General features: G+C 37.2%; 1 long non-coding RNA gene across 1 annotated transcript; it reads right to left on the bottom strand.

The window, feature by feature from the left end:
• Positions 1-392: 392 nt before the first annotated feature.
• LOC122183675 lies at positions 393-21,091 on the bottom strand. Its single transcript, XR_006180329.1, has 3 exons — positions 20,845-21,091; positions 2,399-3,226; positions 393-699 (listed from the first exon to the last, which is right to left on the bottom strand). It is a non-coding gene; the product is annotated as an uncharacterized LOC122183675 (long non-coding RNA).
• Positions 21,092-21,419: the final 328 nt, after the last annotated feature.

Here is a 21,419-nt window from a genome sequence, read left to right as displayed (position 1 = left end):
GCTCTGCTCTATTGAAAGGTGATTAGATGTAACATCACAAATTTTATGTACATACAGATTATCTGTGCAGATATAAGCATACAGCAAAGGCTTAGGGTTGATCACACAAAAAAAACTATATAAAAGTTAGATGGTGGGCTTTGTATTTTTCATACAACCACTGCCCAAGCTTATTGTTTGTAACATTCAGAGCCCTTATTAAAACTGACCTGCAATCAAACCCTTTGCTGAAAGGCTTAGAAATATCTGGAGAATATTAATACACAAAATCTAAATAATTGAATCAAATAAGAACCTAACATTAAAACAAACAAACAAAGAATAAATTATACTGTCCTGTCTGTAAATGGAAAACAGTATCTTCTATTTGTATTTTTAGTTTTCCATTCAGGACTGCAAATGGAAAGAGAAATATTTGTCTTGGATTCATATTTTTTAATTAATTATTATCTACCACAGTCTATAGCTTCAGGAGATGCATGGCTTCCAAAAGAAATTGTTAAATCCACAATGAATAATCCAAATTCAGTTCTTAGTGTAACAGCCTCCTCTTACAGTCTAGCATTTAGCAATTACAAATGTAGGAAAGCAGAAAAACAAAAGAGGATTCCCAGAAGCCAATGGAGAGATCTCTGAATGACAAGTAAATTCTTCCTTCTAGAAGCCATTCTAGCAGCCGATTCTCCCAGCCTAGCCACACTGTAGGAAAGGAAAAAGCAGGGAGTCAAATCTTTTTTTTCCCCTGTTTTCATGAAGATTGTGCATGAGGGCTGAGTCCATGGCCTTAAGTAGTGATCATGTGAACTCAAAGTTCTTTCAAGACTTACCTCCTGGAGTTGCTTCTTACTATTATGGATTGTTAATCCTGCAGGCCCATGTGATGTGAGAAGAGGACAATGACAACATCGCCTCAAGCATACTTGACACTGCAAAGAGGAGTTTAGCCTTCAAAACTAGTGTGGCCCAACTCAGGCTTTGGGAAAAATGGCACTTCTCTTACCACCTTAGCCACAGACATGCCTGTCTGAGCCCCACTAAATCCACTTCCACCCTCAACCCACCACACCTCCCCAACCTTCCTAGCAGCAAATGCCAAATGAATTCCCCTGTTTCTGCCACAGTGAGAAGTCTGGCACTCAAAAGCCTTTAGAAGCAGCAGCAGACACTGCTGCCTGTCTGTGGCAGGCACAGGATGGCTGATTCAGCCATGTGGGCTACCTTCAGCCCTGAAACAGCTGCTCCCTGTCTCCTCCAGGGAAGCAGCGGTAAGCAAGATAAAAGCATCACACTGGCCACAAACTGAGTCACGCTCACCTAGGAGCATTCCAAGGGCCTTAGCTCTGTTTCCAGGGGAGCTCACAGCACCCTCCCAACAACCAGTGCTGTATGGCTTTACAGACAGTACAGTACTTGAGCCAACCTCAGCGTGTTCCTTCCCTCCGTGCCCCATCAGTACACACTACCAAAAGGATTGTTAGTGGCTTTTAGATACAGAAGAACTGGACCAAAAATCCTAATTTGCATATTCTTTCCTCCCAGCCTCTTTTCTTGCTTCAGTTAATCCTTTTGTCAGTCACTGCAGCCTGCACTGTCTATACACATCTGGCTAAGTTGCTATTACAATTGTTGTTTATGTGTCAGTACTAAAAAAAATATATAAACTTATGCCTATTTTTTTTTAATAAAAGATAACAGCTGCCATCTAAGTTGTGAATATGGAAAGGACTGGAAAGTAGCTTCTGAGTCACGCACAATTTGCTTGTCATTACAGGGGAATGGATATCACTTAATTTCTTTGATTCTATTCCCACAACACATACGTCCTCACTCATACATACTCTTACCTCACTCTTCTTACTATTACGAACTTTCTTCTACAGGTTACATTTGGCTGACTTACAATACCAACTTCAGAGATCAGCGTGACATACATGAGAGCTAAGGATTGATCACCATGAGTCAGAAGGATCAAGCTTTGGATATTGTAGGGGAGATTAGTTGATTTCAGAGACCAAGCACCCTTAGAGAAGGCAAGCATTCCTTTAAATAAGTCCACTTATGACAAGTACTGCTTGCAATACTGAACAACACCCTGTTTCCCAGACTTTAAGGCTTCTACAGGGCCAACTAAGCGGGGTCTGAGGTGGAAAAGAAATTTTCTGTTCAAAGCAAGCATTATAGCAAAGCATGTATACAAAAATAAAGTGATTAAAAAAACCAAAGTAAAATCTTATCCTGTAATAATCCACCAAGCAGTACTTTACTCCTCCACTCCCCCCAAAAAAGAGAAACAGAAAGATACCACAAAGTTCATTTAGAGACATTTGCTGCTGTGTATAGTACAAGATGTTATTCAGACTACCTGGAACTCCAGGGCGTACAGCTATGTATTACTTACCCCAACTTATTCAGAAGTTGCAGCATTATAAGTACGCAGTTTTCTGCCAAGTTGAGCCACAGGCATCTTAGTACTCAGACGTGTGTACCAATTTTAGGTACAGAGGTTTTCCCCAAGGACTTCTGACAGGTGATTCATCATCAGTAAATGTTGTGGTAAAGATATTCTGATCCTCTCTGAATCAATTCCTGTTTTGGAATCTTGATAAGTTATCTGATAAAAGCATTTTGTAGTAACACTTTCTAGTAATTGGTTCTCAAAGCTTACTTTTCCAGACATCTCCTTTGATAGTCTGTAATGCCATAGACTGTCTTTGAAAAGTGAATAATAATGTAGAGCTTAAAAGAGACTGGTAAAATTTACGAGGTCATAAAACTGTACTTGATTCTTCCTTCAGTCTGTTTTCTGAAAGTGTGCTGAATTTTAATAGCAAAGATATCTTAGGGCTTTGAATGAACAACTCTTTTTCCTCTCCAGCCACAGCTTCTACTGCTCGATCCTCATTGATATTTCATTGCCTTCAGGATGACAGGATGTCTAAAATTTTTACCAAGTCTCTTATCAACAGTGTTCTGTGACATTTGGCCCAAAAATCATGCACCTACTCCTCTTCCTTCTCAAGTTTCCTTTTCAGATGTATTGGGGAAATCAGTTCTGTATGGGGTTACAGTCATTGTGATCCAGAAGTTAGCCAAGATGCCTTTTTGCTAGCAGACGTTCTGTTCATTTCCTGTTCATGGTAGTTGCATATAGAAGCTTCCCATAAATTGAGTCCATTTCTCTTCCTCTTTTCCCGAGGAGTGACTAAGCTGTGAGTAATTGATGCTTCTGAAAAGAAAAATATTAATTATGATGCAGTTTTAGATTCCACCAGCCCATTAACTCAAAATAAAGTACTGTGCATTCTGTCTCCTCAGCTTCTGCCCAGTGACATTGTACCAGAAGTGAGGCAGATAAGAAACAGAGTCTAGAGTGTTTCACAAACCAGAGTAGTGACACTGATCTTGTTCTCCCCTTTCCATAGCCCACTTACCCAGCCTCTATATCCTTTTTTAGATGCAGCAATAATGACCCTCAGAAGTGACATTTTACGTATATTCAAAATGAAAATACAGGTATTAGAAGTCACTTGAGATTTTAAATAAGTAAATAAGATGAAAAAAAAAAAAAAGAAATGTAAGCATGTGCTAGTTTCAGGATACATAAGAGAAAAAAACATCACTCTCACTAGGATAGTTTCTGTAGACAACAGATGGCCTTGCTACATTTAGAGTACTTGGAAATTGTTTGCTCTGTTTTCTGTTTGTTACAAGGGAACAACAAACAAGCTGGAAATGGTTGCAAAAGACTGTACTCAAAAGGCTTCATGCCAATCCTACATAAACCAGCATGTCTGACATAACTGAAAACTTCTATAGCTGTGAGAAGGTATAAACATTAGAGGACGTGTGCAAGTACATGAGCTCTGCTTCCAAATTAGAAACAAAAAAAGGTCTGATGTTATCACTCCTGTGTATTTCATGACACCAATCAGTGACAGCCTGCAGGTGCTGAAGCCACAGATGTTTTGATAAGTCAAAAAAAAATTGCAGCATCAGTGCAGCAAAATAAACTTTCTGGAGGCAGTGGTTATGCCTCTCCTTCAAAAAAAAAAAAACAGTGAAAAAGCACAGTTACTGATCTAATTAACAACAGCCAGTTAAATACGTAGCTATGTGAACTGAAGCAAGAGCTCCTGAAGTGGGAATTTGGAGAGGTGCTATGGCCATTTGAGTAGTTAATATCATGCTCTTGTATCAGCTATGCTCATGTCCTGCTTTAAGAAAAAAATCTTTACATCATCACTGTCTCAGACTGTAAACACCTGATAGCCAGGTGATCAGTGTTTAACATCACTTCTCAACCCAGTGAAATCCATATCTGTAATTGCTGACACATTCATAGTCGCTCCTTGAAATTATCACTACAAGAATTTGGAAAAAAAAATAGGCATAAATGGCACTAAAACAAAGCATTTCAGCCACGCATCCTCCATCTGCTGCCTCCATTTATGGATAATAGTGCAGTTTGCAGACAATAGTAACAAAACTTTTCTCTAGGGATTTATTTATATCCCTGCATTTCCTGGATTATAGCTTGAACTTTCTAGTGCTAAGTGCCCCAGAGAAACACTAAGTGCAGCAATTAAGAGAGGAGTTCATTTTCCTGCTCAAGTAATCTCTGCCTCCTCTGCCATCAATAGAAGGAATGCCCTGATACCAAATGGTACTGTGAACTGAACCTACCCTTCCCAAGCCACCACTACTACTAACAGGACAGTAAAACTGCAGTTTTGTTTACTCAGATAGAAATATTTCAGCTACTCACATAGGCCTACAGACTAGGCAGACTACTGTGTTTTAGTAGGCTTGACAATTTCAATTTTGTCCCGAGTCCACTAAGAGAAACAAAGATCAGGTTACTGACACACCTTTCCCAAAGCAGAAGTTTTGCCTTTCCCAGGCAAAACTGAGACAGCATTTTGCTTCTCCATATTTTTTTTCCCTATATTAATAGACGCAGACAGAATACACACTTGGTGATATCCTATGCTTCATGTACATCATTAGTCTTCCATTGTGATGTATCCAAGATTACAAGTCTCTGCTGCCTAGACTGAATATTAAGGTACTCAGAGCAGCAGCTGAAAGGAATAGAAACAACCAACCAGAAATGACATGAGAGCTTTTATCTCCTTTCATTCTTATTTTTCCATGTGCTTTAACATCCAGCAGGCCACAAAATGACTGACAGGAATTAAATTATTTGACTGCCAGATTACACCAGTGGCAGTTTTTAGCCACTCAAGTCAAGAGATCATGACATCTCTCTGCATTACCTGCTCTCAGATATAAGAAAGATTCAAAAAGACAGAAAACTCATCTAAGTGACTGCTAAATATCAAGTGTAAACAAAGCCAATACATGGGAACTTTGTCTAAGAAACCCAAACTAAAAGGAACAGGGATTCTGCAGGCAATGTTTGAAAACACCCAACATGTTTGCACCTGCCCATCATTTTGTTTAGTCCCTGTAAAATAAAGATACATTACCAGCAGGACAGACAACATCCTGAAGTATTGAAATTCAAATCTCAGTGCTGCCATATTGTCTTCGCAATCCTGAAGCTATGATATCAATTTGCTCATTGTTACAGTGAAATCCCATTGTTTCTTTGTTGCATATGTTGCATGCTTTTTCTCATTAGATTAAAATGTGGTTGAGAGACAGAATCTTGTGCAGAGCTTAGCACAATGAAATATTTATCTCCAAATGCAGATTTCAGCTTTTATTATGATATGAATAATAAATGTAACTTGAGTTACGACCTTCCAAAGACCTGCTTACAAGTCCATTTTTGTTTGTTTAGCGATGTGTTTCATGATTACAGCCACTGTATTTTTTTACTTAACAGTAAAGCTTGTATTTTTAAAAACTTCACCTGTCTGTATAAGGGTTCTTTCACCCCTTGCAAAAGTACACCACTTTATTAAAACTAAAACTTTATTAAACTACTCATTAAAATATATAATTAGGAAATATATATTAGGAAAACCTTTCTAGACTCAAAGTTGCCATCAGCAACTTAATCTAAAGAGTAAGTTACCCCAGTGGGTGACAAGTCACTGACATCCATAAGTGCAACTTCAATAAAGAGCAGAAGAATTGTTTCTTGTCATACACGGTAGCCTGACAGAGGAAAACAGCAAATGAAGAATCGCAGATTCTCACGACAAGGACCTGCAAAGACACCTTCTATGTTCCTCAGACATAAACTCATGAAAACTCTCACAAGCATCTTAATAAAAAACGTTTACATCACAATCTGCCTAGCTAACCTTAATAGAGAGGGAAAAAAGGAGGAAGCAAAGAGCTGACTTTAATAGTGAGCAGAAAGGACAAACAATGAACATCATTTCTTTGCCTTGTTACTCCTAAGCTTTCCCTGATTCCTTTATGTAACTGAAGATAATTTCTACGTATATTCAAAGTGCTACTTGACTAAGACTTTACTCCAGACGTGCTATCGGTTCTGGAATCCTCCTTCTCATGCCAAAGATGTCTTAAAGGCAAGAAGAACCAAATTAAGTAAGCAGACATAAGACAGTAAGCCAAGAGCATCTGTATTTAGTCACCTTGGAGTTTTAAGTACCTTTATGTTAATGCCTCTATTTAAGTATATGCTCCTTTCAGAACTTTACCAAGTAGTGATGATAGAGGGAAGAGACTTCTACATAAAAAGAAAAAAAAAAAAAAGTTTTGTGCCTTTTAAGGAAAACTTCCAAGGAAAACTGTGACTACAATACTAACTGGGAAAGCTGCAGTTAACTTCTTGGTAATATGGACTTCACATCTTCCACTGTGCATCTCTGTCTCTTACAGAGTGAAAATGCCAAAATGTTCAGGAAAAAAAAATGTAAAAATGAGAAATGACAGAGTATTTAGACTCTGAGAAGTTTCCATAGGGCACACTTCCCAGTGGTGGAAAACCGAATACTGAAACTGCCATGTCTTAGATCTCTGAGAGATGAGTGTTTTCATTACAGATAAAATGTTGACAGCATGACACTGCTCTGTGAAATAGTAGAAATACCTTCCCTACAGCTGGCAGTGTGCATACCTGCCTCTGGTCATCAGAAGATGGACTTCCCAAATTAATGAATTCATTCCCTGCTTTAGCCAGCTACATCACAGAACGCCTTCATAGCCTGATTAAACAACTTCCCCAAAACCAGCAGGGGAGAAAGAAATTTTACTCAGTATTTTTCCTGGAAGAACATTGTGGAACCTCAAACCTAACATTTAGATGTTTCTGATTTCCTGCCTAAAGGCCACTGACCCAATTTATCCTCACATTTAATTATTTGTGGGGAAGAAGGTTGTTTTCCCTCCCTACTATTTTTCTACAGATACATCTGTATTAACTTTATTTCCTCTAAGACTTGGCTTTGTTAGGCTAAACAAACAAAATTATACTGTTCCTCCTTTCTTAGGACAAAAAGACTTCATCATAGACTGCTTGTCCTTGTAGTTTTTTGTCTCATATTCCTTATATTTCTTACATATTTTTTTTTAAACAAAAGCAACTGCATACAGAGATAACAGTATACAGTATCTGTATCTTGTAGGAAAAATACATGAATCCTCATTTCTACCCACCCAATTCAAAGAAATTTCTTTCCATGGCTGCTTCGTGGAGTCAGCTCAGTCGTTTTGCTACTAGTAATTGAACCTCCCCTGTTACTTTCATTGTGGACAGGTAATCTCCCAGTTTATAGCAGACATTCTTGTTGCATCTGGCGCAGATATTGTGTTCTATATCACTAAATTGACAGTTTTTACAGGTAAGGTAGAATAGCTCTTCTCATACATTCATGAGTCCCTTTGGGGAGTGCAATCTCTTCTATCTTTGAGGCATCATTTTACCATTTAGTTATTAGCAAGAATATGAAGTAAGATTTGTTAACATCTCAACTGAGGAGTCTTTATTATTATTCCTCCTCCAGAAGCATAACCTCCCAGTAATAATAATCGTGGTCCTCTAGACCAGTTCCCAAGTATGTTTATAATCCCACATTAGTACCAATTTTAAAATTATCTAACAGGTAAGTTTATATTATGCTAACATGCCCTTTCTCAAGCTTCTTCCAGGTCTGCAGCAATGGCATTCGTACACTTCTCTTATACTGTAAATACTGCTTTTCTCACAAGATAGTGCCAGAACCCAAACCACAAAAATACCAGTTTTCTTCACATGGAAAGGACTGCTGAAAATGACTGTAAGATGAGAATTCTCCACCTGTATTGAGAAGAAAGCAGTGTTTAGATCTGCTGTTCTCAGCACTGCAGATTTCTTTGAAGCAGTGGCTGTTTCCTGGAAGCTACTTCCTTTCTCCTTGGTAACGACACATCCTGCCCCAAAGAGACAACTGCAGGAAAACAGAAATTCTGACCCAGCAAATGCTGTCACTAAGCTGTACTTGTAAACATAGTGATTGAGTAGAGAGTTTCTTATATCATACAAAGCTATTCTATACGTATAGATGTTTATGCACAGTAGACGGCATTAAAAGGGGAAGCTTTGTGTAAAAGCACATTAAAAAATTGAAACCTCAAACAGAATTGAAATTTGTAAACATGAACTGTCAGCATTTCAATGACATTTTGGACCACCTCTTTTCTTAACAGAGCTGGGAACAGAATTGCGCTGCTTGATTTGTCTGTTTTCTTTCACTTTCATAAAAAAAATACTTCATAGCATATAAAATTTTATGGTATGTATTCAAACAACCTATTCACTAGTTCTTTAATTGATATCATCAGGTTTATGATGGTCTGAACTGCACATACATCCTTAACACAATAAAGCACTAAAACAATGTATTTGTTGAGATAATGAAGCAGGATCACAACAAGACACTACTGCTGTAGATGATTTCACATTTAAAGCAGTTAATTAGATGTCTTTTGGCAAGTCATTTATACAGTTGTTCAAGCCAATGGAGAGCTCAAGGAATTGTTTCCTGTGGCTTCTGATAGAATTCTACATGTCATCATTTGACTTCTATTGTCATTGGTTGCATCAGATATCCGGGAAAAAGAATAAGCTCATTGTCACTGAAGTCAGAGAAGAAAAAGCAACACTAAGGGAGCAAAACTCCCACAATGAAGAAGGCATATGCAGAAAGAAAGGAGGACCCATTCATTTTTCCCAGGGCAGTATCATTTTTCTATCTATGTGAATTCACATGCAAAGCTCAATTATTCATGCAGACATTCACATTAAGGTCAATGAGAATACAATGAGCAGGGTGTGTAATAGCACTTCCTTGAAGCCAACAACTGTGCTGTGTTAGATACTTCACACATGTTGAAAACTCTTCTGGCTATCACGTCTAACCTACAAAAAACTAAGGTAAGAGGAAGAGAGGAACAAAGGCATCGTGCAGGTAATGCCCATGAGAGGAATGCCTAAAAGACAGGACTTCAAGAACACAAATATTGTTTCTCACTGCACTTTTTTTCTCACTGCTTTTTGCTGGGCCAGGATCAAACTGATTTAATAAAGGTCACATATATAGCTTCAGGTCAAGAGGTAAGCATCATATTCCATTATTCTAGAATCCAAACTACATCAGTATTCAGCCTCATACAAGCATTCCTATTATCCCAAATCCAAGCAAAAATACACCACAAACATTTACTTCTGTAACAGTGGTTTTACTGCATTGAGGTAATGTGATAAAAAAGATTAATAAAGAGTTCTAGTAATATATGAAAAGACTTTTTTGTTATGTAAAAACCTAGAAAGAATAAGAGAAAACAGCTCAGATTCCTTGATGGTACCTGTTAGATATTATCCAAGCACCTGTATCATTTATGTGTAAAAACATTCACTTTGAAGTAAATACTGTAGAACTGCCTCATTTAATACAACTTCAAATGTACACGCTTGGAAAGAAAATCATAATATTCTTCATCTTATTTTTTTTCTTAATCATGCCAAATATGTGCTAGAACAAGTTGAAAACAAATCTTCCTTCTTAAGCATCATTTCTGGCACATAAGCTTTCCCAGAACAGGCAACTGCATGTTCTGTTTATGAATCAGTGAAGCTGTGGTTGGACATGACAGGACAAAGTATGAGTTATTTGACTGAAGCAACTGAAGTGCAAAAGGAAATGAACTGTCACAGCAACAGGGGGTATCTGGTGGAAATCTCTTGTGATAAATTAGAACATTTTTGGCTTTCTGAAAAGTGAGTAAAACTGAAGTGTTAAATAAGAATCACTTCTCACCAGTATTTGTATCTGCAATGTTTTCTTCAGACATTTATTCTTGTTGAAGACTCCATTTTCTTTCCTCAAATCAGGGGAGATAACACAAGCTAAAGCTGTTAAGAAACGTGATATCTGATGCAGTACCTGATGTTAGATTAATTCTGCTCTATTCACAGTTAAAATTATTGACTTCAAAAGTAAAATCAGGTATAGCAGTGGTATAACAAGTAGCATAACAATTATGAGCTTTTTGTTTATTTAATTTGCTTAATTTGAAATGCTGGAATTGAATCTGACTCCACACTACCAGGTAGTGTGAAAAAAATCACAGAATGGCTTGGCAGGGATCTCAAGGATCATGGAGCTCCAACACCTCCCACCACATGCAGGGCTGCCAACCTGCCCATTTAATACTAGACCAGGCTGCCCAGAGCCCATCCAACCTGGCCTAGAACACCTCCAGGGAGAGGGCACCCACAGCCTCTCTGGGCAGGCTGTTCCACCTCACCTATCTCATAGTGAAGAACTTCCCACTGACATTTAACCTAAACAAGAAATAATGCACCCAAGAAAGGTATGGAGTCTTTTGCTTTTGTTTGGAGTGGGAGACTTACACAAAATATTTATTTTTATCAGACAATACCACCGATGTAAATCCTACGGAGTCCTTGCTGAGGGTTGACAGGACCTTACAGCATTTAGTATCTCACAGAACTGGGCTCTTCAAGAAGTCATCTATGTGTACATTTATGCAATTATTCCTTTTACAAATGCCCATCACATTTCTCACCAGAGATAAGCACCCATGTCCACCAGACTCTACCTACATGAACAGTTTCCATGCTTGCTAAATGCATTTTTCTCAAATAATACAATATTAAGACCAGTCAATCTTTTTTTTCCCCTGTATTCTAGAAGCATTTTCAGTGAAGTAAAGAAAATTGTTATCAATTGTACAACTACAGCTCATTGGTAAATTACCTCAACCCCAAATAGCTTCTTAGTAGAAGTTTTGTCTCCCTAAAATAGCTGTCATATTTATTTCATATAGCAGGGCTTCCTATATAGTTAAGGAAATAAATAACCCAACTCTAGTAGTTCTGGTAAATTGTCCCTAATAACTGGTTGTCACTCATTGCTCCACTTCCACAATGGTTGTTCCCTGCATTCTGACAAAGGAAAACTGTTCCTTCAGAAATCTCTTTCCACTTGCCTTAGCCTTCAGTCACCAATAGATTCATTTCTTATCCTCCCACTATAGCCACTGACAGGTCACATGTACCAGAACAGAAAGAGTTGTCATGGCAGATCAGCCTCCTGGTCCATCAAGACTGACATTCTGTCTTTACTGTATCTCAAAGGAAAGTGCAAGTCTGCCTAATGCAATAAGCAATTACTCCATGATACCCACAAGGCCAACATTTCTTTCCCACTTAGGCAATCAAATAATACCCAGCAGTGAAAGATGCTATTATCTTTCAAATAGTTTCCTATGTTGTGTATAACACACTTTTTCCTTATGACTGATACTCAACAGGACACTGTCACAGCTAAGAGACTCAAAATTTAATCTGGTCAAAAAAAAGAATTAGATGAAAACGCAAGATTAACAGTAAAACGGTTTTCAAAATTAAGACTGAAACAAAGGAAAAGTTGGGTCTGATGGTATAAACTTTAAGCTTTCACACAAGCAGCCCAGTGATCTCAGATTCACGTATGACTCACGAGACCAAAACAAGTTTTAGCATCGTATGTCAGAAGTCATTCAGAATTGCCATAGAGTTTGTAACCCAGATTTATTTGCAGTCCTGCAGTAAACTCTGAATGCTAGCCTTTAATGACAGTTACCATTCATATTGCTTTCATTCCCACTTCCTAGTGGTATTTTCATGTCAGTAATTGCTCCCCTGAGAAAGACTGTCCAAAAGGGTAGCAGTAATGTATTACTGGAATGCATCAAAGCCTATAATCCCATTATTCTATGATTCCAGCATTTTTGGCTCTACTACTCAATCTGCTAAGCTTGGAAAAACTCACTTTATGCAGTTTCCAGTCTACTTTGCAATTACTCTTTATAATTTCTAGTAGATTATGCCTAAAGTCCCACAGAGATCAGCAAAACATCTGAACTCTGTAACTTTACCAAAAATAATTGAGATGTGAGTCAGATGACTGCGAGTTCAGATTTCATTTCTATTAATGGGTTTTCATATTTCCATTCTTTGGGAACCTTATTTTTATCCAAAGTCTGACGTCTTTTCCTGTGAAAAGAATCAGCTGTTACCCCTGGCCACATTTGGATGTCAACAGTGGAAAGGAAGAGGAGCAGAATAAGGGAAAAAAAAAAAAAAAAAAAAAAAAGAAAATATCCAGAAAAGAGCTAGAAAAAAGTCGGTTGTATAGACTAAGAAATTAAAAACAAGTGTGTTTTCAGGGGCAAATTAGCAGCCCATTGAAGGCTTTCAGCTTTGTAATTTATACTACAGCATGTTATTTCCCAAAACATTTGGAAGACAGAAAAATACAGCAGATTGTTTTGAGTTCTGTAAATGGGAACAAATGAAATCATATGAAGCTGAACTTTTTTTAAAAAAATGAAAGAATGATGAAAATAGAGCTGTTAGATAAATACACTAAGCTCAATAAAGTGTAGGAATTCGGAAAATGCTTCAGAACTGATAAAAACAAAACATCACTACGTGGGAGAAGGCGATTCCACATTTGTAACAGGACAGCCCTGATTGTTCTTCTCTATTTATGTTTTAAGTCTGTACATGTGAGTAATAGAAAAAGAAGAATTAAAAAAATCTGACATTTTGAATCTAAGCACATATAAATGAATACATCTAGGAGTAGGTACAGAAATTAATTCACAAAACTTTCAGGAAAGCAAACAAACATTTTTAACACGATGATCATTGGCTTCTCTGTGATATGTATGTGTCTCTAAAACAAAAATGCCACCTGAAAGGAAAGCATCCACAGACTTCTGTACTTACAAGAGTGCATTGTTTGTCTACAGTTTGCTGTGAAATTAGTCTGTATTTCAGCAGCTGTTCTCATTCTTTGCCAGAGGAGATTACATGGGACATTTTCAGTGATATTAAAATCTAGCAATGTTGATACATACACAACTAAGAGTTGTGTGTATGGTGTCAGAAAAGACTGGTTTAAATTCTCTACAGCAAATCAGCATTATAGAGAAGAATAGAGAAGAATTTAAGCCTACGGGCTAGATCTGTGGTTGCTCTCCACGTCCTTTATAAAGGAAGAGCAGTGTAGGCTTTATGCCTTCCACAGCCATCTGCAGCTACCCCTGCCTGAGCTGATGGAGAGGTTTGGTAGCCACCACGCTATCGATGCCATCCTTGCTTTTCAGCCCCAGCTTCAGCAGGAAAGGGGAAGATCAGATTTACTGACAAATGTTTTATCCATCTGATCTGACATACTGATGAAACTCAAACTGCTACATTTTAGTTGATGACCAGTAGTAAATCGCCAGCATACGCAAAATCTTTCTTTCATTCTGGTATCTTATACCTCATTGATACATCTCCCTGTAATATTTATAAACAAATGATGTCTCTTCAAACTGCATCTCTCTGATCAAATTTCACCTCTGTCACTTACTAATAACCCTAAATTTTAATGACTTTTAAAGAACCACAAGTTTTGTATTATTTAGCCAGATAAACTACAGGAAAGTTGTAAACCACTCTCCTTAAACTACATAGGTAATCTAAACATACAAAATGTGATAACAAGCAGTAGATTAACAGTGATTCATAGAACATACTTCCCTACTTGCTAAGATTGAAATGATTTTCACTTGACTATGAGTCTGCTAAGGGCCAGTGGGTGATGAACCAAAACTCCCAGTCATCTTTCCCCAGCTTCTCTGGGGAACTAAAAAGCCCAGTGATCTTTCTCTAGTAACAAACAAAAGATATTTTAAAATTGGGTGTTGAAATATTATTCCAGCTATAAATCCAGCTGTTATTCAGTCCTGTTCTTTTGGATGAATCTACCCAATCTTTCCTTGTATCTCATGCTTGTTCAGTACCCTGCTCCTATGAGAATTATGTTCTAGAATACCTAAGGAAACCAGAGAGTAGAGTCATTTGCAGCCAGGGACCTGATCAGGAATACATTACAATTTCAGGCTCTCAGCCATGCTAGAAAACTCAAAAGCTTGATCTGCTCAATATTTGGATTTAACTCCAGGGATAACCAGTACATCTAAATGCTTCTCCTACCTGTGGGAATTAGTACAAGTCAAAGACCAGAGTATCATGGGAACTAGAATCCCCTTGAGTTTTGTTTGTCACTTTTGATTTTTGTGTAATAATGGTAAAGACTAAGAAAATGGAGGAAAAAAAGATACAAGCCTATTTCTGCATTTCCTATTTCACATAGCACTTGAATTATACAAAAACATCTACATTTGCCCATTTTCTGTATATTTTCTATATAGAAGCGATGTCCATTAAAGTGGACAAGCTGCAGTAAGATCAATGCAACACCTTCCCAGCTTCTTTCCAATTGCAGGTGTTTTCTTATCACATTTATGAAGTCTTGAATTGTCTGGGATGTTATTATGTTAAAAAGTTAAGCTACACTGTAAATTCTTTCACTGAAAACTGGATTTATCAGCCATATACAACACAGAATTTCTTCCGAAGGTGGCAAATTCTAGCAACAGCAAAAGAGAAAGCTGAAGACAGAACACAGAAGTTTTTTGGAATGACTCAATGAAGTTGGAAGATAAAGTCAAAGACTTTAAGAAGAGTTAGAAAATAGAAACTTATTAGATATTGAGTCTTCTTCTTGTAAGATGAAGTCAGAACTAGTTACTTAAATAAGAATTTTCCCTACCTGTATGAAACCTTTTCTGTTAGTACTACGTATTTGATGAGTTAAGCAATTAACTCTTTTGTGAGCCAAAAAGCAAATAAAACTCATTCAGTTTTGAGTTCTAACCAATTTCAAAATACCTTTACATTGCATTATTTTTTTTAATTGCAGTGCAAGAAACATTCCTGGTTCCAGGAAAGCATCTCAGAGATAGCAGTCTGCCTGGTGAATTTAAGATTCCTTGCAGTCAGCATAGCCCATTTCCATAAAGTACACTTACTACATATTTGCAAAAAAAAAAAAAATAATAATAATAAAAAAAACCTTTCTTAAAAGATCTTCAGCCTCAGAAAAAAATACGTTAAAATAACAAGGTTTGGAAGCAGAAGATGAAAGCTGTAAAGCAGTGGTTGGACAGAGGAGATGTGATATTTCTGCTAATAAATAGCAAAGACATTTCTAATTTACTAAATTCTTGCAAGAGCCAATTTAAGAACTCCACTGTGTTTTTTCAATTCTAAGCACATGAAGCAAATGTTGATATTAGGCTAACCTTTACACAGTCAAGCATCACTATCAGAAAGTCATAAAAATACTGGTGCTTTTTCTCTCTTTATAGTGGGAATCCTGCTATAGGCTCTCAATTCCCAGAACTATTTAATAAGCAAATGAGGAGACACAAAGCTCTCTGACATTCCAGTTGGATGACCATTCCTCCAAGACTACTGCAATGCCCAGAAGATTGTATCTATATTCTCTGTTGCACAAACTTGGTGGGACTTTGGATTGCAAAACATCAGCATTCCACAGAAATGCAAGCATCTAAAAGATTCTCACCAATATCAGATTGACATTGTCAAGCTGAGACATTAACTGCTAAGGTTTACCACTCAGGGTAATCTACAAAACTCAGCTCCATAAATGCTTTCATTTACTGCCAAACACCACAAGCATACCACCACTGCCCAGATTTTAACCACCTTGAATTATTTTATTATTAATTCTAGTAATAAAAGTAACTATAAATACAACATCACCCTGGAATTAATCAACTGCAGGACTCTCAACCTTTTAGACTTTCGCATTAAAATGAATGATAAGTACAAGACCACTTCAGTAGAAGAAATTCTACAGGTAAACTCTCACACGCAGCAGTTCTCCAGTCAAGAATCCCGACTTTATTGCCCATTTCATAATTAACAGATATGATCTACTGTAAACAATTGCACAGAGCTTAGAAATACTCCAGGATTTTGACCAAAGGCCACATTACAGTCAATTGGGATCCTACAAAAAATTATTTCTTTTGGACAGCTGATAAGAATATTGAAACCTGTTGATCTAAATGTCAGTCTGTTTCTAATAACAGAAGTTGCACCCATCCCCATTTGTGTTGAAAGCAGTTTCTTTATGAAGTTCTAGAATCAGTCCTCTTTAAAGCTTTCTAGAGCAGACTCCATGTTAGCATCTACTAAATCAATACCTCCCACACTCAAACTTTTAATGAACAAAACAGAGACAGCAGTTCCTTTCTAAGATAGAATGTAAACTTAATCTATTTTTAAAAGCCAGATTTAACAGTTCCTGTACATGAAATGTCACCTGAACATCTGAGATACCAATTTCAGTAACTGCCTGCATGATGTGCTTTCTTCACTCCTGTGCAACAATGCATCCAGCAGCAGAAAAGAGTGAAATTTCAAGAAATACTTCTGAATCTGTAAACACCTGGAGTTTTAAATGAACAATTAATATTATAAAGCACAAGACCTCTTTAAAAAACTGATGTACAACAGCACTATCCAGACTGTGAAATTGGCAAAAAGTCCTGGAAATGTGTAGGAAATAAGTTGCTTACTACACACATTACGTTTTACCTTTTAATACTGTAAAAGGTAGAATGCAGAAATCCCAATTAGTACCCTAATGAAAACAGACTGAAAATTAATTGGGTTTCTAATCTTCGCTTTGAGTAAGAAATACAGATAAAATTTAACTAGTTTAAAGCTGAAAAACAATTAACTTCTAAATTTCATTTTGGTAATGATCTGAAGATCATTTCTTTTCAGGTGAGGCAGCCAGACCACACGGCAAAGCAGCGCTTCCCTGGCAGAGTGAGAAAATAAGAACATAATAGCAGCTGCATTGAGCCAAAGGAAGGTCTGTCTGCTCAGCACCTCAAAGAATGAGCACAAGGAGACCCTTCGATGAGCAGCATAAGAAACAGAATGATTCCTCCCTGGGAATATCTTCCCAGTTTACCAGCAGTCGGAGTGTTACAGGCTTCTTTGAAGTCATTAGCAAATTAGCAGCGGGTAAAGGAGCTCTTATCCTTGAAATATTAAACCCATTTTTTGAAATCATTTGTATTTTCGGCATCCCAAAAATCCTGTAGACTCCACAGTGTAACTTAAAATTATTGTCCATGCAAAATATGTTTTGTTTGCTTGAAATCCACTGTTCAGAATTTATTGAGTATCACAGGTTCTTATGCAGTGAAGAATACTGAACAATCCTGTCTCATTCATGTTTGTCTGATTTGTGATTTTATTGTATTGTTTAATTTAATATCTATCACCGCTCTCTGCTTCTCCTCTCCCCTAGTTTCTTAGCTCAGTCTGTTCTCATTTAGCTTCCCATCTAGCTTAGTCTCTTCTCATATGATGCAATTCAAAGTCTCTGGTCAGTCACAGCATCCATTCCTGTGACTTCCTTGAGGCACAGAAAGAAAACTGCTGAGGGAATCAAATCAGCGCGCCATGGATCTGAACGAACACAGGAACGTTTCATGGCTTTCACAGATCTTCTCTTATTTCTAAATAATTCCCAACGTTCTTTTTTATCACCTGAATACTGAGTTGATATTTTGAAGAGTCTATGAAAATAGTCTCATAATTTCATTCCTGATTAGTGACATCAAACATCCCTGTAGTTATATAGGTTGTCACTGTGTAATTTTTCATTTATCATCCAAAGCAGTGTCAACACTGAATTATACGTGCTGCTCCATTTACTTGTAACATAGTATCTCTGTACCCTTCTGCAACATTTCGCTATCAGCTTTAGGCTTTACTATCCTTAGCAATTTTATATCACTTTGGGTTGTCACACCAATATTCCTTCCCTTTTCAGGTTATTTACAAATATGCTGAAAAGTAAAGGAACAAAACAAAGTCCTGAGAGATTCCAAAGATAAACTTCCTCCACTGCAAAAAATTAAAAAAATCCTACATTCATAATTCTGCTTTTGTTTTCCACTGGGTTTTTTTTCCTACCCCACTCTTTTAAGCTTCAAAAGATACATCTGATGGAGATTCGATTTCTTTAAGTCACTTGAATTTGGTTCAAGATTTTGTTAAAAAGTTAGCTTACATCTGAACAAGGAGCACTATCCACGTCAGAGAAATAGTTACAGACTTCTTAAAAAGCCAACAAACCTGTGAGCATATTGTTTATCTCCGGAGAGGACTGATTTTATTATAAATACACATACACACAACATTTCTATACTGCTAACCAATTCATCAAGGACAGAAGTCAGACTAAGCCATACTTTTCTAATTGTCAGAGCTAAAATGGTCCTCTATGAAATTGGAGCCTCTGATAATTAGAAAAGAGACCAAGTAGGCAACATACCAGAGATCATTGCTCAGAAATTCCCTGCCTCAATTCCTTTAAAACACCACCTAGCCCTGGCACTATTTACTTTATTAATTCAATCTAAGAATTACTTTTTTCAGTTTGAGACAATTGTTCCACAATTATTATACTGGACCAGAAACTCCCAGAATGACATCCTCAGTAGTGAATATCAATACAAATAACCCATCCAAATCTTCTATTATGTTCTTACTGCCTTTGTTCTTCCTGGGTCTTACTCATTCTGTGCCCTCATCACATATCTGTCACAAAGTCTCCCTAGTAGATCTCCTTCAATGGTCAGTAACTTATTTCCTCAGTGACATCTTTAGTTCCTCCAGGTCCAATGAAATTCCTGAAATACACCACTCAGCTTGCCTTCATATGAGAACGCAGATTATCACTTCTGCCTTGAGAAGACATTCAAACCTGTGGGAGGTGGGTGTAAAATATGACCATTCTTACTAACTACCATAAAGAATAAGATCTGGGGAATTAGATCTATCAGATTTACACTGTACCCATGACATTTTTCCCATTTGATGTCACTTTGCACTGAAATGCCAACATAAACTGTGGAAAAAAGTAAACACCAAATAATTATCCTGGAGAAACTGAGCTGCTTAATATACTACTTGCACACATCAATACCTCCTGGAAATCACTATTTTAGTAACTAAAAGCAATGATTTAATTCCAGTGTGATACCTTAATTCAAAGTTATTAGAAATATTTGTTCAGATACAATTTATATTTATAATGTCTCTGGTGATGGGAAGATCTGTTGGAATATCAATTTTTTGGTGACAAAACTGTATAACTCAGTTGTTATATCTATAAACAAGGCACAATTAAATCCTCAAAGGCAAGAGTCAAATAATAATGGGCTTGATATTTCATGCTGAGCAGAGTTTACAACACCTTTTAAAATAGTCATGTCCAATATTCAAAAAATATCATGAGACAGTGAATATCCTGAGCAAATTACACTCAGACAAAAAAACCCCACCAGGATATATCCTTTGAATAAGACCACATATGTTTTCTGCTCATTGAGGCTGGATTTTATGGTAAATTCCTTTGTATCAATTAAGCTGAGGGAGACCTCAAACAGAAGAAACCTTTAAAAGCATATGTTGTGGCTTGTGGCTACAAGGCACTGTTGTGTTTGACAATAAAGAGACAAAGATGCTTCTCAGGAAGGTCTCTTATTTTCTTTTTGTCTCAAGTACTTTTTCCTTCTTCTTTCTACTCTTATTCTTTTTCACGCTGTTGAAGTCACTTTCAACACTAATAACAGAGTATCTGGCCTAACAGCAGAGAGTCCCCTTAATGTCTGCAAATCCAACTACCAACCCTTTGTTCAGACTCTGGGAGGTTTATGAAAGAGGGTAAGAAACCCTACAGAGAAGGTATGGAGACCTTCTAGAGACCAGGCAACAGGAAGTCAAAGGAGATGCAGATGATAACATAAATTCCCTCTAGTTCTGATTTCAAGTGTTTCATTGCTGTGTTCATCCCAGAAGCATAAGATGACGTAACATTGTGTCAATCTACCTGAGACAACTGAAAGCTTTCAACAGGAACAAAGGCAGGAATTTTGATGCCAATTATTTCTATACAGAAAGATTTTTACATGCATATTTTCTCTAATAACATATATTTCATTTTAGATTTTGCTGTTAGAAAAGGCAAACTAAATGCTAAGATAAAGTACACATATTGTAATTTTGTTATGCACTGTTACAAGTTAAATTGAAACACAGCTTACACACACTTCCTAAAGAAGGCTTTATGTAATGTTACCTATAAATAATCACAAACTCTTACAACACGTATCCTTTTCTTTTCTAGACATGTTTGCCCATATTAGAGTATTACATTATTCAAACAAGTAGGGCTGAAAAATAGGTAGGTGAGAGATAACATGACGTAACTCTGAGCACAGCTGTACCTCCAATTCTCAAACACAAAACAAAGCAGAAAAACAGTATCACCATTGCTACGTAGAATACCTGAATCAGAACATGTTTTCCTCGCTACTATGAGCGACCTCCAAATAAAATGAAAGACCTCCATTAACAACTATGCCTTTCACAACGCTTAGGTGCTCTCACACATCCAACAGACCTACCAGTACTTTCTTCAGTTGCCAAAGGTTGGCTCGTAGGATGCATTTGTCTGCATGCACTGCAGATCAACATTAGGTTACACCCAGGAATACACACAGCATTGCATGGTAGAAGCACGTTTCCCAGCAGCTTGCAGATCAGGTAAGTGCCCATCAGAAGCACTTGTACTGCATTCTACTAAATTTCTCTCTATGCATAAAGGTAACAGGTTTAGCATACAACATCCTGAAGCTAAAGAGAACTTGTGACTCTACAAGGCAAACAGGCAAAATGAGATGCCAGCATTAGAGCCCTGATTGCAATAATTGCTCATAATGGCTCTAATCAGGCTCACCTGGTGATTTCACCACCCACAGTCTTTTATGCAGAGAATGAGTAAGCACATTGGTGAAGGCTTTGTTGCAAGTTTTACACTGAGTATAAAATAGGCCTAAGGAAGCTAAATCTGAATAACTATTGCCTCACTTGTTAAATGCTGAAGTGAGGAACAAACAAGTAAGTATCAACTTATTCTCAGATTCTCTTAATATTTTCCTCAATATTTTTTTCCCTCTTGGTCTTTTGCTTCCTACACTCT

The sequence above is a fragment of the Lagopus leucura genome, unplaced genomic scaffold (genome assembly GCF_019238085.1).
Source record: "Lagopus leucura isolate 7727_CA_CO unplaced genomic scaffold, USGS_WTPT01 Super-Scaffold_100019, whole genome shotgun sequence".
In the NCBI taxonomy this organism is placed as follows: Eukaryota; Metazoa; Chordata; class Aves; order Galliformes; family Phasianidae; genus Lagopus; species Lagopus leucura.
The sequence above is the reverse complement of the archived record's forward strand: the minus strand, read 5'-3'. Positions and strand labels throughout refer to the sequence as shown.